Genomic DNA, 17,469 nt, shown 5'->3' with positions numbered 1-17,469 from the left:
ATAGGTAATGAACCGTCTTAGGGACACAACAAATAAGATAAGTTGGATCAACACTAACAGGGACACACATTATGAGAAGAACTGTAGCACTTACTGTAAGACTGGTCTTGGACTGTATTTTGAGGACCATATTCTTGTTGCAGTTATGCTTGCGATTTAACTTCATCTCAAACTGAAGGACTCAGGACTTTTTCTTGAGAGCCTCATTTTTCTTGTAACAATGGTAAGTAACTCTGTGTTTGCAGCAATAGTGAAAAGTAAAGTAGCACTTGATCATCCACATCCCTCCTTTCCAAGGCACTATGAGGAATCACTCTTTGTAAAATACTGTAATTCTTCAAACTGCCTTTGTAAGATAATTGTATTTGCTAAGTAGCATGTTATGGGTTTGCTTGTTGTTACACAATTTATCTGAAGTCAAGGACAAAGTCAGGACGATGTTGTACAGCCGCCACCACCTTCAAGGTCGGCGTTTTTTTCAAGCTTAAATTCTGTCTGACTCTGTCGTGACTGTGGCAAAATGAAATGGCTCTTGAATCCTGCTCTCAACATGTGTGAATAGCCCTTATTTCACAAAGGAGGGATTAAAGGAAAAAAACAAAAGTGGTCTTCTCTTGAAATATTAACCCCCAGTGACAGTTTGGAGAAAGTGCAGCCCCAATCCTTTTTTTCTCTCCTCATCTACATTTTCATCTCCTTTGCTTACAGGATAAAGCCGGAGAGACTACAAAACTTTATTATTCACCCCCATAGCAAAGTCGGTTGGGTGTTGCAATGACCTCATTATGTTAAGAGAGCAGTAACAGCCAATTCAGGGACATTTTCTGATTGGAGTCCCTGGAGTGCCTGGCCTCTGGGTGGAGGAGAGGGCCCACCGCTGTGGACACTATGGAATATGAATCTGCTCACAACAGATTGGCTCCATGTAAGCCGAGTTTATGGACTGCACTTTTAATTAATTGAGCATGTGCATACACACTGTGAGCGCACATACACATGTTCATTGTATAAGACGCACACTCGATGAACAGCGGTGTGCTAAATTCTCAGAGGAAATCTCAGTGTGAGGCTCCATAGCTTTACAGAAAAAGAGAGCTCATGGTCTTGTACTGCTTTGTGCTGCGTGCCTTGATCTAAATATAATAAAGTAGTTGACAATCTTCGAACTCAAAGACATTTTTATTCCCAGTGTAGCTGTGCCCCAGATGGATCAGATCAGTGAACCAGGTAGTAAAGAGCCGGGACACACTATGAGACTCAACGCTCAACAGTAACCCCATAGTCATGGTCCCCTGTGTGACAAATGAGGAATAGCCTGTTAACATGTTGTGCTGCATTGCTATCGTGCACTAAAAAACATGCAGATGGGAGAGAATGGGCTGCTGTTTCTGCTCTTTTCTTCCCTCAGGACAAAAAAACCCAGAGTGACAGAAAATAAAAACGACAATGAAGCCACAAAGAATTAATTTGCCCTTGCAATGATAATCACTTTTAGACTGTTCTAATTAACCTAGTGCTTTTACTAGAAAGTGTCTGGTTTAAATGGTCTGCACCTCATTCACATTGTAGACTTGATTTGGAGACAATGTTTTCAAATGAGAAATTTCCTATAAAAAGCTGAGACTTTATTTGCATCACGTCTGCATACCGTCAGATGTCCATCTACTTCAGCAGAGTCTTACTGACCCAATATACTAGCTGTAACTATGTGTAATCCAATTTTCTGGAAACTTCTCTGAGGCTTTCACTGATTACCTGCTCATTTCTGACTCTGTAATTGTCCTTAAGTTTATCGGACTAAGCCTGAAAATAACCCTTCTATGCCTGTCCTGTAGACTGACCTTGTGATGATATTGTATTTTTTTATATATATATACAGAAGAAATAGGTGTACATATGTGTATGTAATGGTTTGATTTGGTAGTATTAATATGAATTATGAATTATGAGGCCCCACCTGGTGGGGTGCGATTTAAACCCACAGCCTTCTGCATCCCAATCCAATCCTCTACCGCTGAGCCACCAAATCAATTTTTCTGGTCATCACAGAACTTCTCGCTTCTTTACCTTAAAAAAGTCTTAGTACACATTAGCTCATTGTCCATCACCAGCATGAATCTTGCTTTCTAACGAATTCTATAAATTTGTCTTCATTTTCTGGCAATCACAACCGACCATAGCATTACAACACTTCACATTGCTTCTTATAAGACCAACTTTTTCAAAGAGAGATGAGTGTTTATCATTAGGCTGGCAGAGATGAGTTCAGGAATCTCTGGGTGTTCAGCCAGACTGAACTGGAAAATTGACAGACAGTGATGACTGTGGCACTGTGCTGAACTACCAAGGCAAGGAGGAGGATGACCCTGGAGGCAGAGTTCACAATAATTCCTGTCACTATTTGAAGTCTGAACATCACTTATGGTCATGAGCTCAGGGCAGCAGCCAAAATGAGTTTCCCTTTTTGGTGCTTCATCCCCAGGGACAGGGTGAGGAACCCAAGATAACAGATAAGACCTCAGATTTTAACTCCCACCTTTTCTTTTCCATAGAGAAGGATCCAACTGTTCAGGCATCTGATTAGAGTGACTTCTGAGAGCTTGCTTGTAGACGTATTCTGGGCATGTCCAACTGGGAGAAACCCCCAGGGCAGACCAAGAAAATGCAGGGTAAATTCCACTTTCCATCCAACCAGGCAAACTATTGAGACGCCCCAGGTACGGCTGGAGGACATAACTGCTCAAATGAAACCCTGACGATGTTATACAACCAGCTGCCAATGTAACCCAAACCCAGATGAGTGGTGCAGAATGTAAGGATGGATGTACATATGTAGGTGAATGTATAATAAAAAAGTCAAACATATTGAACAAAGTTGTGCAATGGACTGGTCGATACGAAACATTTTGTTTTTCCACATTGTAAGCTGGGTACACACTGCTCTTGTTTATTGTCCTGCATTGTCACACCCCAAAAAAACCTGTTGCTTTCTTGTTTCATGCTATTGTTTCTCCCCTTCCTGATCAACATTCAAATTCGGTGTCCCCATTTTGGCTTGCCAGGTCACGCACACACTCAGCTCCTCCCAATAGAGTACTAAAAAAATCAATAGAATTTTTTCATTGGCATTTTTATTATTACAGAAAATAAGATATTCATTACAGATGAACACATATTTTATGATTATGAAGCTTAAACACAATCCCCAGAAGTAAACAGTTGTTGTTTGATGGCCTGTAGTCTCATTTAGCTACTTGTCAGCAACTGCCTTTTTTAAGACATAGTGCATGTCGGGTATTTATTGGTGACTTTTGTGTTTAAGAATGAAATGCAAATATTAAACCTTATTTAGGACAGTTCACCAAAAATCCAGTTAATATACTTATAGACTTTGAGACAAGGGTAGCTAACTTAGCAAACTTATCATCAGGTTTTTGGATTTATTCCTACAACACCCTCCTTTGCCACCTGACATGCTCACATCCACCTGAAGCTCATTCAGTGAAATCAGCCCCAGTATTTGAGATACTTTTTTAAGCATGCTAAACTCTGTCCACTTTGCCAGTTCTCAAAGATTATTTTGAGTTCAAGTATTCTTGTTTGTTTTTTCCCTCTCTGGGTATTGACTTTGCTCCTTCCTGGATCTGATCTCCTCATTTATGCACTGCCTGTTTTTTTCCTGGTTTTTCTATTTCTGCTGCGGCTTAAAATGTCATGCCATGGTCAGATCCGCATGTGCTATACAGTTATAAGATTGTGAAGACTTGGTGATATACAGTAGCTTCTGGTTGCAAATTCTTCTGCCTCTTTTGCTTTGCCCCATAGTTGACCTGGTTCAACTCTGACCTCAAAAGTTGCAACATTCATGCAGAGATTGAATTTTTGCTCCACCTGTTGTGCTCACGTTTTTGCCACATTTTTAACAAGTGTTTTGCGCTTCTATTTCCATTTTGTCACTAGCCACTTACTGAAAGACACTGTAGCAGTGTCTTAATTTAGCGGCCATCCTTAGAAAAACGTGATCTTTGCAGTCTAGAATAATATATATATATTTTGTAGAACGCAACAGCCAAACTACCATTTTCATCATTGGCACGTAAAGAATCTTGGTGTGAGCCTTTGTTGACGTAGAAAGAAGGCAGCATTTTAAGGAGGCTTTAAAGATGTGGCCCTTCAACTGACACAAAAGTTGTTTTTTTTGCCTCTGTCCACCATTTCATACCAAGCCACTTACCTGTAGTGTTTTGCTTCATCTGCCTCACAATTCTCCTTAGTTGCTGCCATTTTACCCTGCTGCTTATCGTTTATATTCTAGGACTCTCAGTTTATGTCTGCTGCATTATTTACCTTTGTTCTCCAGCCCAATCCCACACTTATCTGTTGCTACGCCTGTTTTCCCTAGTGGTTAAATAATACTTTCATCTCTCTTTGCCTGTTTGGGGTTCTGCATTTTAGTCCACTTATTTCAAAAACCTTCTGCTTTTATTCAAGGAGCATATAATTTTGACATCTATTACTCATCCATTATAGCTCATTCATTCATTATTCATTTAAAAAGTCTAAGAAAAGTTCAATAGTGTACTGAGTACTTTTAAAATTGAAGTATCAGTACTCCTCAGACGTTCAGGCTCTGAGGGAGCTTGATCCAATAATGAATCCACAACTTTAATAACCTTAATGGTTAACATGTAAAATTACATCAATTTGATTCATTTTACTTGAGTGATTAGAAAACCTATTGGCTGTGGTAATAAAATTGGTGGAGCAAGTGACATAAACTTCTAAATGCCTTGTGTTTCCCAGAGAAGAGGAGGAAGTCAGAGAGCACTCCCACAGCCTACTGTCTCAAGTCAGATGTTTAGTTTTGTACCTCAAGACTTTTTCAAGACATTGTCACAGCAGAAAAAGCAAAAGGTATAAATATTAAAATGAATAATAGCTGAATTTCATTTAGATGCCTCAGGTTCAGGGTCATTATGCCCTGCATACTGCACTGGAATGGCTTGCTGGGACAATCTAGAATGTCCCAATTAAAGCTGTTAGCAAACCTTTCTGTTAGCAAACTCTTTTTAAATCGAAAGATCAATGCAGCATCAATCACATGCTTTTGGAAACATATTGACTATTTACAGGTTACTGTAGATATCACAGTGTCCGACATTCAGTATTTTATCTAGACTTTTTCATATTCATAGCCAACCTATTTAAACTGCAGACTGCACCACACATTCACGTTGCAATATATATTCTTTTGTTTTCTTTTTAACTCCACAGTTAAATAGCAGGTGTTCTAGCCAACAACTGTGTTTTTTCTGGTCATATTCACAAAATTGTGCTTTATTATGGATTTAAGCATCTACGCTACTTGATTCTACTTCTACCTGAATTAAAAAGGACAGACCAGTGTCACAAAGACTGGGGCACACAAAATAATAAACAGTAAATTATTAGGCTAATAGTATGTTTATAGTTTTTCCGCAGTGTCAGAATTTTTTATTTTAACTCCAAATAGTCGTGAACAAATAATGATTTGGAGTTGGAGAGAGGTATAAATTAATCTTATCCCATTATAATCTGCCTGGTTGTAACTAATTATATCATGAGGAAATATATGAAAGCACCTTATATATAAAAAATACATTATCTCTTTGCAATAATAGCAGGGAGTGGCACCTGGGCCAATAAAATGTTGGGGGTGGCCAGTGCTCCCCAGGCCACCCCTCTGCCCTTCCCCCTCCTGCCCAGCACACAGCTCAACTCCAATTATGTTGGTCATATTACATAACAACTTACTTGATTCATTCTCACACATATGGCCAGATCTGTTGTTCCTTCATACACTGTGGATTCTTGTAGTAATAGTCACACGTTATCTCTCTAGTTGTCTTATGGCATAAACTCAGCATTTTATTACCATTACCCGGATTCCCTCTGTACACTGGCGGGGCGCATCGTGTGTGTGTGTGTGTGTGTGTGGGGGGGGGGGGGGGTACTCACACCAGGAATCACGCATGCGTCAACGACGGAGACTCTCCTGATATGACAGCCCAGGAATCGACCACACAGCCCACTATATTGCAAGTCTCTCCGCTGGTAGCGCACCACCATCCGCACTTGCCTACTCTGTTGTTTTGGTTGGAGCGCTGGGAGGGGTCATTATTTCGCAGGGAGGAGGAGGAGGCAGTTCCGAGGCACCGACAGCAGCGTGTAGTCTCAGATTCAGCACCACAAGATTGAGGAAAGCGTCCGGGTTGAGTCGATCTTCACTTGCTGGCGCTGGGTGAACTGAACAGGAGGACACCGCTTTTTGGGAAACACTCAGTAAAACCAGGCTCTGTAGTTTGTGGACCTGCAAGAGGTGTCATCCCCAACGGTTAAAGGTGCGTACCTGCGTTAGTTAGATGCTGTGGTTTGTTAATTGGGACGTTTATTATTATTATTTTTTGGCTAGCACTCCGGTAGCCTCACACTTGGTGCACGGGCTGACCCGCTCTGGTTGCTAGCCTTAGCTAAGGCGAGGTCCGGCTTTTCATTCATCCTCGCGCTTTCTCTTGTTTGCGGGGTGAATAGTTAAATCCATCCCCGTACCTAAATATTTTACAGCTCGTCACACCAAAGAAGCCTGCCGTTGCGTTCATTTGCTGAGCCGGGCTAGCCTTGTTAGCTCCAATCTCAGCGTCGCCCACTCTGCTAACGTTATCCCCACCGCACTCCGAGCACTGCTATCCAGTGAGCCCAGTGCTGAAAGCCTTGCTCTGCTCGACTGGTGTGAGCTTGTCGAGCACACGCAAGCTAGGCTGCTAGGCTAAGTTACCATAGTGGCTAAGCTAACGGACACCGGCCACTTTTACATGCTAGTAAAATAACGGTGCCCCATGTGTGATCATTGCTGTTGAACCTTAAAGGGTCTGATTAATAAAACCCGTGTTGTCTTTACTCGCGACAAGACCGCTCGGTGTCCTCCCGCGATGCTTTTGCAGCGCTCTATAATTTCTTTGTCTGGCATTTTTGCTTCTTTGTTTAATCAACATTATTAGGCGCGGTTTAAATAAACTTGCCACCTTTCTGCTGCGAAAGCGATGTCAGCCTTTTTGCAAGGGGATTTTGAATTCTTTATTGTCTTCTTGCTTGACTCAAGGCTGTTAAGAAGTACACACCCTTGCTTTGCCTCGCCCTGCAAGTGTCACGTCACTTCATAGTCAAGTGTCTCTAAGCTCATTGAACTAACGTTTCCACGGTTAAGTTAGTTTCGGTAACCACGACGAGTGCGTAACACGGCTTTTGTAGCTGCTGCGATTTTCACCGTATCTCACTGTGCCGTTACTCACATTGCAGTACATCACTGGAAAATACTTCACATCCAGATTTGGCATGTCGTGCTAAAGTACTGATGTACAAACTTCACTTAGTCATAAATGTCTCTTGTCTTGCCTGCTGATTCATCCAGCTTGGGGGTTAAAATGCTTCCCTGTTCAATAAGCTGTTGCTGAATTGTGATTGAACAGTTGGATTTGTTTGTGTGGTGCTGATGGGCTTGCTGGCATACATGCGGCATTAGACTAAGGCATGTGGGGCAGCAGGAGTCAGACCAAAGCTTGTGTGAGCCAGTGAAAGTTAGTGCACCACACTCTAGTCCTGTAACTGGAGAGATGGAATCTCAGAGGCCTGTAGGGGTCACGTAGTGGCTGTATTTAGACACTGAACTTGGCAATGAGATTTGCTCACACTCACTATCATGAGTGGTCTCAGTCTCTTTTCCTGTGTTTACCCTGTTTTTTTATTGGCATGCTGTTTGTGAAAAATAACTGGGTTTTGTGTTTACTGTGTACAGAAATACAGCATTGATCAACATTCGTTTTGCCCATATTTATAATAAGAAGATTTCAATGCAGTTAAAACAAAGTCAACTTATGATCATTTAGATTTTTTTTACCTTCAATTATGTAGGCAAAAAAATGTCGAAAGCATCTAAATGCTCATCACACTTCATTATAAACATTATAAATGTGAAACTAAGATTTTTGCTCGTAAAATAACTAAAAGACTAACTTATTAGAATATGCCATTATCTGTCACTTAGGGACTTACTCACAGTGCAATTTAGCATTTCTTGGCCTTTGATGTGCCTGGAAAAGAAACATGAGAAACTTTCTAAGAAACATAATTTTGCCTAACTACACTATACTGTTGAATATGTCTTTTACTAAACATTGACTACAGGCTGAGAAGACAGGAGCTGTGATTCCAGGCTGCCAAGTGTGGACAGACTGTCTTTTGCCCTTTGGGAAATAACTGCGTGTATCATAGTCGAACCATCTGCTAAAGACCATCTTTTTCACAAAGCTTATTGGTTTAACCTTTAGGATAATTTGTGTCATTTTACAGTAGATGACATTTATACTCAGCATTGCTATTTTTCTAAATTGTTAACTTGACATTGTGTTACTGTCTTATTTTTATGTGTCCTCTGAAAAGAGTTAATGAACAGTTTGGTTTGCTTTTTGGAAAGTAAGTAATTTGTAACTATTTGACAAAACTAGTATCAAAAAGATTCGGCATAGTTTGAATTAGCTCTGACTGAAAAAAAAAACCCCTAATGATATCTCCTATTCATCACACTTTGTTTGATAGTCCTAAATTACAGCGTTTGATAGTAAACCTGTGTGCAATTATAAAAATGTTTTCGCTCAGTTACTGTATTTCATTTTCTGTATAAGGCTTGTTTGTACCACTGAGGATAAGGAAAAGCCATAATTTATGGGTAAGATTATGCAACCAATGGCAGTCAGCAGTGTGCATTGTGTTCCCCGTCTCCTGGGAGAGGAAGCAATATTGGCTGAACACCATGGAACCCCCTGTTGTTGCACTGAAGCAGAGCTTTAAGGTAGCCATGGTATCCCTGCTAACTGGAACAGGATTGCCTCTCCTCTTAGGCTTTCTTTCACACCAGCTCTTGAACAACAAATGTTGGATACCGTTTAAGAGATGAGATATGAGACAATAGAAACAACTCAGGAGAATCAATAGTTGTGGCGCACTTGTCCACCAGATTAATTTAAACTCTGCTAAACCCACAGTTTGTATTATCCCATGTTGCAATGTGGAACTGCATTGACCTGGCAGCAAACACTCACCAGGTTTTTAGCTAAAGAATTATTTCCTTATTGTCTTAAGACAAAATTCTGTATAGTCCCCGCATATTATTGGTCTCCGTGTAAGGACAGGTGATAACTCTTTAGTGTTGATGCATGCATTTTCTCAAACAATAACTAGCTGTTATATTAGTTATAGTGATATATTTGAGGTATTTTATGTGTTTTCCCTGGTTGTCATTCTCACACCTGCTTTAGCTCATTCAACAGTATATAGGCATGTGTTAAGACAGTTAAGTTAATCTTGCTTCCTTAACTGTTTATGTGACATTCTCCCACATTACCCATAAGGACAGTAGAAATGAAAAGAGGCTTTTATTATATGAGGGGCCAATAAAGTTGAGCAGTGCTTGAAAGTATAGTGTCTGCAGCCGTTTGCTCTCCAAAGTACCTTTTCATGTTTTCGTGCCTAAGACCACTGCCTCATCCATAATGCTCAGCAGAATGTCTATTGCTGTAAATGTTTGTTTGCTTCAGCTTTATTCTCTACTGTTATTTAGAAACAAAATCAATTCTTCCGCCCACCCATTAACAACTGTCTTAAGTCTGTGAGTGGGTGTGTTTAAATAACATTACACCGAGAAACTGCTTGTTAAGTGTTGCAAGTTATCGGGTATCAGGTTGATTTTCTGTTTATTTTTAAGCTAATTACATTTAAATAAATGAAAAGTGCAGAAGCATGTGCTCCCCTTGTGTCATCACAACTTGACTTGTGGCGAATATTTAATCAAAATTTTATATCTCATACAGATGTTATATTCAGGTTATGGCTAAATTTATAACAGCATTTTGGAATTTTAGGAGTTGTACATCACAATGTGGAACGGGAGGTTGACTTGCTAGTGTGAAGTTACATAAAAGACACTCCCCATACGGCACACAGATCTCGGTACATTTTATGCTTGGCATTTCTATAGATATGATAAATTTAGTATTGTTTAGTAAATATTTCTTTATAGTGACTATTTTAATAGGCAGCTGTTTAAATAGTGAGATTCAAATTTAAAAGTGAACCTATGAAATGATAGATGGGCTGCTCTGTTGAAGCACAGGGTGAGAGCACATTGTTGTCATTGAATTGTTTTCTAAAAAAACATCAGCTCTCTATTTGCAGGTGTTTTTAGTCCACCTTTTCAGGTTCTATGTTGCTATGATACCATGAAGCATCCCATACTGGTTTATTAGATCCAAACATCTATAGTATAAGGTTAGGGAGCTCACACTGGCAAAAACTAAATGCAGCTGTTTTCATTTTTCATTTATTTGGCTATTATTCAAAGACAATAATTTTTGAAACACAAACAGATCAGTGATTGGAAATCTTCCAAACTAGCAAAATAAATAAACCAACCACCTTTCTTTACTAACCCTGTTCTTTGATAATGGCTTTAATTAAGGGAATGAAATGACCTAATTAAAATTTTAGTTGTATCAGTGGAAAACATGCGGAGAGACAGAGAGAGAATAAGGTGTTGGTATCTCCTAACAATTGAGAGGGTAAAGTTTTTTCCTTGAACGGATGATACATTTTCTCATTGAGATGTCGTACCTGGGGTGTGATGCCAAGCCGCTGACGAGTTTTCACTACAGTTTTAATGATTCTCCCTCAGCCTCCCACAGATGCCACAGTCTCTGGAGAGAAGATATTGATTTTAGCAAAATTGAATTGTTTATAGCATTTGTCTTTGGTTGGTTTGTCAGTTCTGAGTGTTTAAAGAGACAACATATAATAGAACCACCAGAGCTAATTCCCCCAAGTTCTCTATCACTTTTACAGAGTGTTATGTCTCCTACTAAGAAGTCATGTCAATAAAGTGGGCTAGGATGGCTTGAACTGTGAGCATCAAAGGTTATCTTTGTAAAGATGAGCTGTTTGCCCATGTCACTTTGAAACTCTTGACTCAACTATGGTAGCTGTCATAAAGATGATTTTCAGCATCACTATTCAGCAATATTAAGCTTAATTAGTATTAATTAAGCAGTCTGCTTAGGCTGGACATGATGTGTTTTCAGTTACATTACAATTAATATGTTATTTTTGGCACTATACTAAGCAAAACCAATAGAGTGGATATGTGAAAATTATACAGGTCACTTACATATATTAGCTTGTTGATCACATAGATTATTCAATATAACATTTTTATTTTTTAAATCTACAGTATTCTTCTAGAGGTATATAAAATATGTTCCTGTCTTTATCACCAATAAAATGCAATCTTTTTTTCTTTTTTCTTTTTACCTGTTAAAACCTTAATCAAGTTATAAGGGCAACAAGCGTGGGTGCAGTTTGTCAGTCATAGACTGAAACTAGTTTCTTTTAGCCTTGACACTAAATAGAAAAGTCTCACTTCCATAGAAACAAGCACTGGCTGAATTTTGTATATAACACGGAGGGATTAATAGGCCACTAACAATGCAGTTTGAGTAAATATGCAAACATTTAGGGTCGGACTCACTTGGACAGTGGTTGGTTTTTTTGGCCATGAAAGGACATGTTAACGCAGTCCTAGATAGTTCTTGCTGTAGTGTCTCTATCATCCATTGTGCCACCTTATTGTTTTGATTCTATCAAAACCCAATCTGTGCAAAGAGCCTTGCTAGAGGCCATCCAAGTCTCTCATCCTTTTGGTCATTCCGTCCTTCTGAAGCATCACTACCAATTCTCTACCCACCCCCATCATACATCTGGGACCAGTATGGGGCCTCAAGTATTGGCTCAGCTCCTCCCCCACAGTGTGAGTGCTCTGTCTTGGTGCATTAACTTTTCTATTGTTTGGTGATGGCTTTTCTTCTCTCTTCTTACTGAAAATCAATTCTAGGTGCAAGTCTGGGATTTGACATTCAGTGTTTACCTTAAAGTACTGGCATAAATTGCTGGATGTCTTAAAATGTTTTCTTAGTTAAATTTATGTTTATATTTAATTAAATTCTTATGTAAAGATAAGAGAAATATTTTCTATAAGTTAACCAAAAACTGGGTGTTAAAGCTTAGAATGTCCCAGCTGCCTGCTTTTTTTTTCTCAGACATACCTGACAGTGCAAAGAGTGCATAAATTTTTCAGTGTGTTCTGTTATTATTTTTTGATGTGTGTCTTGCTGCCTCCTGGCAAACTCCTTGATGGAACTTTAAATGGTAATACTTGACACATGACTGTCACTATGAGTGATAAATGAGTGGAGCAAAAAAATATGTGAGTTTAAGAAGTGTAGCTGTTAAGGCCAGTTCATAGCTTGTGTTTGCCATTAGATGAATACAAATTGTGCTACAGACTCACACTCACTCTGTTCACACTATAATTGGAGATGCGCACATAGACCTGTTCCACATGTACATTACAAAACATAATGGCAACTCTGGACAGTAGCTACAAAGAGAGATCAAAGATCAACGGGTTTCTGCTTGTCTCTTCAGGGATAAGTGTTCCGCACATTAATTTGGTGTGAGTTTATTTGGTCACCCTAGTTGGCTGGGTGTGGCAACATCTGCAGTTACTTCCCAAGAGGCTCAAATGCGATCCTCCTCATTAAGCATGATGCGCCCCTTACTTGTTTTGCATATGTGCAGTTTGCATTTCACACATGTTACACTCAATGGGAGATCATCCAAGCATCCTCACGGGAGAAACTAAATGTGCGGGTTCATCGGAATCAGTGTGCACACGAGGCACAACATGACAGAAAACTTAACTCTATCATGAAAAAGCTGTAGGAAACAATGTTTCTGTTAATAACTGCCGTTGCAATGTCATCAACATGACCACTGGCTTGTTTTAAATCCTCCCGACTATTTGGGCCAGAGCAGTATGCTGCATGCACGTCTCAGGCTCATAATACAGACATTGTCGTAGGGGGCTGGAAGGATAAAGTCTGCGTAATGCCGGGAGCATTTGGATATTTGATAAACTCTTGCAATTGAGCTGCATATTTAAAATCAAAGCCATTCCTAGAAATGGGTTTCGTCAGAACAATGAACCAACTATTAAAAAAAAATACAAAATTCAGTGATTCAATTCTACCACCCCTGAAGGCACCTAATGCAGTTGTGGTAGATATGTTTGTATATATCATACTGTGTGTTTTGGGTTGAAATACAAACACCAAATGCCCTCTAAAAGCCTCTAAATCAGATTTAGAGGGCTTTAAATTCTGTAGACATATGAATGTGTATAGTCACATTTGAATTAATACAAAGTACAAGACATTCCTCATCACAAAAACATTCATCTGTTTAAAGCTTTTGCATGTTTGAAACTGCAAGATAGGATTTATGTAAATGTTTTAGAAATTTATACTAATTTATTATATACATGTGATCATACACATAAAGTGCCTGTTGTTTACAGTAGATATTTTGTGTGGTAAATCAGCTGAGTGGCCTAAATTCTGTTTTTCTGTCACCCTTAAGGCAACAAGTTGTGTCCAATTATCTTTGCAATTAAGACGAGCACAATTTATCGTTAAGAGGTTTATAGACCTCTTATCTATTGTAACATGATAGAACTCCTAAAATCATTACCATGTAGCAAATGGCAATCCTGTAGGTATTAAAGAAGCCTGTGTTCCCTCTTTCAAATCAAAGATGAGCATTGTCTGCTGCATTGATGGCAGGCCTGCAAAGCTTGGTCAGATGGCTCTCATTGTTTCATTCCCACTGGTGGCAAATGGCTTATTATCCTGTCACAACATTTGTCTGGAACAGCTATTAGAAACTATTAAAACCAGTAAGTGTAAAAAAGGTTGCAGTTGCCAAAGGTAAGAATGGAAACTTTTTTAATTTAGTTGCTAAAATAAATGTGGAGCTTCAAGTAACTGTGATGAATAATCGACTATGCCTACATTTTTATTGTACTTTATTTTATGATTTTGCTCGATTTGTTTTTTTTTTCTTTTTTTTTTAAATTTATTTTTTATTTACTTCACCGTTTTATTTAGTTACTGAATTCTGGCAGTCAGTCAACATTTCTGGCATTTGTTGTGTTTAGTGGACTAACTTATCTTTGTGTTAGTCGAAATAAGCAAAAGAAAACAACTTAACACTTTTCAGGCTCCCACTGTTAACAGTTTACACCAGGAGATAAAGCAGGGGTATGATACATTAATAACCAGTGTTGCCACTGCAGATGTGGAGCTTGAATTGTGGAGGCCAGTTCACAAATACGCCTGCCGTTAGTGACATCTATCACAGTTGGAGAATGTCTGCCGACCTCTGCCCAAACATAAACACTGTCATGAGGATTCTCCTAATGATGCCCATGTCCACTGCCAAAGCTGAGTGCTTCTTCAACTGTTTATTTTGCTTAAAGACCTATCTGAGGAATACGATGACTGACAAACTGAGTGGACTTGAACTGATGAAAATCCATCATGATATTGGAATTGATTCGGAGGAAAGCGTAGAATGAACTTCAAATAGGTATAAATACTAATGCACTTAAGGTCTTTTTTTTATTGTTGAAGCAGCTTGGTCTGATCTTGCATATCTCGCATATTGATATTACAGTCTTTATCTGTTCTTTGGGAGTTTGCTTTGCCGACTTCTCGGGGCTGTAGTGTAATATCGAGGTGGCTGGGGTTGTTTTTTAAGGCTTGGTTCATTTCTGAAATGCATGCAGTAGGATATTCAGAGTTTTATAGTAGTGTTGAATCGCTAACGTGCTAAACCCCCCAAATCAATCTCTCTTTTTCTTGCTTACTCACTTTTTAAATAGTTCTATGCACGTATTATCAAATATAATCCTGCCAGCACTCCTGTATAGTCTTACCTGTATCTCTAGATACTCACAAGGGAAACTTACACTGGGTTGTTTTTACAGTAAATAAAAGTGCCAGGTGGAGTTTATATTTATATTTTGTGTTATTCAAATATACAAATTTACATCCACAGCATCAAGATCCTTCCACATACATAGTATTGGAAAAACAGATTAAAAGAACAATTTTAATCCCGCATTATTTACACCCTTATTTATTTTCCATACGTTTTCTTCTTCTTTGCCTCTGTTGGTGCATTACTACATTTGTTGGCACGTTCCAGTCACTGATGAGTAGGTTGCACTTGTGATGCACAATACAAACATTAAAAACAGTGCTTCATTAATAGTAGTTAAAAACTCCGCAGGGTATATTTAGCATCCTTCTTCTGCTCCAAAATATATGTAAAATAAATAAAACTGCATTTAATGTATTTCCTACAAGGTTTTGTATCCACTATACATTCTTAAATAATTAACAAAATTGTTTTAAAAGTGATCAGTTTGGCACAAAAATGTAATTACAGTAGAAAGCAATCCTCACTTCTGCTTTGGCCATTTTATACTGACACAGATACATTGCAGAGTACTTGGCGTAAGAGAGGGATTTGCTTTTAATTGCCCTCCGAAGAGAAGTTTGAATGATATTTGCTTCTATAGTGCATAGCCCTGCTTTTAAGAATTCATCTTGGGAATAGGTTGGGAGGTACCCAAGTGTTTACTGTATGCTTTGACTGCAGCTTCCACCAGTATCTTCCACTATGCTTACAATCTAATGTTTTACAATTTTGACAACGTCTGAAAACCCCCAATATGCTGTATAGATAATATTATTTTACTTAAGACAGTTTGCAAGTACCAGGATCCAAGAAAGGCTTGAAGAATGTCAGTGTTTCCGTGGTACTGTAGGATGTTAAAGCCCCCATAGCCATTTAGTTAATATAGTTTTATAACTGATCCATAATTCATTGACACTACAACATGACTCAATTTCTTCTACAGTTTGATGACACATTGTAATTCAAACCAGTTTTAGGTGTCATGATGTGGACATCTCCAGCAAATTGAGGCCAGGTTTGTTTTTTTATAAAGAGTGTTTATTCCACTTTAAAGTGTGTGCATTATGTTTTTAAAGAAGGTTTTAAACTCCTAAGAGACCATCACTGCTTCAAAAATTTCACAGGTTGTGCTCTACTTTGATCAGCCTATTTTGGCCGCTCTGAGAACATGGCTCTGGAGAGCAGTGATATGACAGGTTGAGCCTTGACTTCTGCTTTGAGAGACTCCCCCACTGTTCCACTTAAGTGTGTGTATGTACTTAACTCTGCTCTGAATCTGGGTCAGTGCAGTGTTGGCATATTAACTTTCCATAATAACAAATGACAGGGATTTTAGTCACAAAGTTAGTGTCATACAGTAAAGATGCTCCAATGCCCATTTTATGCAGTGCAAGCAGAGTTTAAACTTTTGAATATTTTTATCTGTGACAAATATGCATGTATTTGCCAAACTGCAGGCCGAAGAATATTTACAGAATAAATTCAGTCTCTGTGAAAACCTGCAACACATTGACCTACCATTTTAAAGCTACTTTACGTTGACTGTAGCGAGACAAATAATGTGCTTAACATTAATTTAACATTAACATTTTTTGGAACTCCATCTGTCTTTTGGTGTATTGTGTGCTGCTCTTGTCTTTAAGAGAGATGTAGTAAGGATCAAGGATTTCTGACACTTTTGATCTTTTATAAATGATTATATTGTTCTAAAGCTGCTGCTTTCTTTTGCAACATAAAGTTTCATAGGAGCATAAATGAACCTTTAAAGTGCTTCCTGTCAACCTTGTGATTGTTGCTTTATTCTATTATGCTTTGGATGCATAAACATTAGGATTTTAAACTTGCAAAACCTTGCTTCTTTTGGCGTCTGGTTTGGCCTTATTTTCGTGCTCCCTGGATGCTTATCATGTATTAACCTCATTTGTTAATACATTCATGACATTGGAGTTAATCCATAGCAACATGGACTCTGAGAGATGAGTCTTGATTTTGAGTCTGCCTGTAAGACTCTCAGATAACATACAGTTGAGTGCAGAAGTTTGCATCCTCTTATTCTGTAGAATTTTTTTCGTCAATATAATATTTAACGCACATTCAGTACAGATGTTACTTCATTAGAAAACAAACCCAAATTGAATTAATTTATCAAAATGGATGCAAAGGTTTGCACTGATGATTTTTCTTTTATACACTGACCAAGAAGTTTAAAGAATAACTTATTGTAAAATAATGAAAATCAGTTCAAGAGTTCTTGCCTTTTTACATTTTTTAAAATCCAACTTTACATAATTTCTTGTGAAATAACAATTGTACTGGCAAAATGTGCATTAAATATTATGTTAATGAAAAAAATAATTGCTTTACCCATTTTGCCATTTCAAATTAAGAAGTCACAAACATTTGCACCCATCTGCACGAAAAAAACATGACCCTCAAAGGAGCTATTTGAAATCACACTAATGTACACTTACTGAACCTTTAATGCACTAGAGAGAGATATGAATT

General features: G+C 38.5%; 1 protein-coding gene across 1 annotated transcript in view; it reads left to right on the top strand.

Moving 5' to 3' along the window:
* Positions 1-6,055: 6,055 nt before the first annotated feature.
* ctnna2 (catenin (cadherin-associated protein), alpha 2) overlaps positions 6,056-17,469 on the top strand; it is a 263,039-nt gene continuing 251,625 nt past the window's right edge. Inside the window, exon 1 of the mRNA XM_067498964.1 lies at positions 6,056-6,380. The gene's annotated coding sequence lies outside the window, so the exon portion shown is untranslated. The remainder of the gene's footprint in view (positions 6,381-17,469) is intronic.

Source organism: Channa argus, chromosome 3 (genome assembly GCF_033026475.1).
Source record: "Channa argus isolate prfri chromosome 3, Channa argus male v1.0, whole genome shotgun sequence".
In the NCBI taxonomy this organism is placed as follows: Eukaryota; Metazoa; Chordata; class Actinopteri; order Anabantiformes; family Channidae; genus Channa; species Channa argus.
This window is presented reverse-complemented; position numbering and strand designations above follow the sequence as displayed.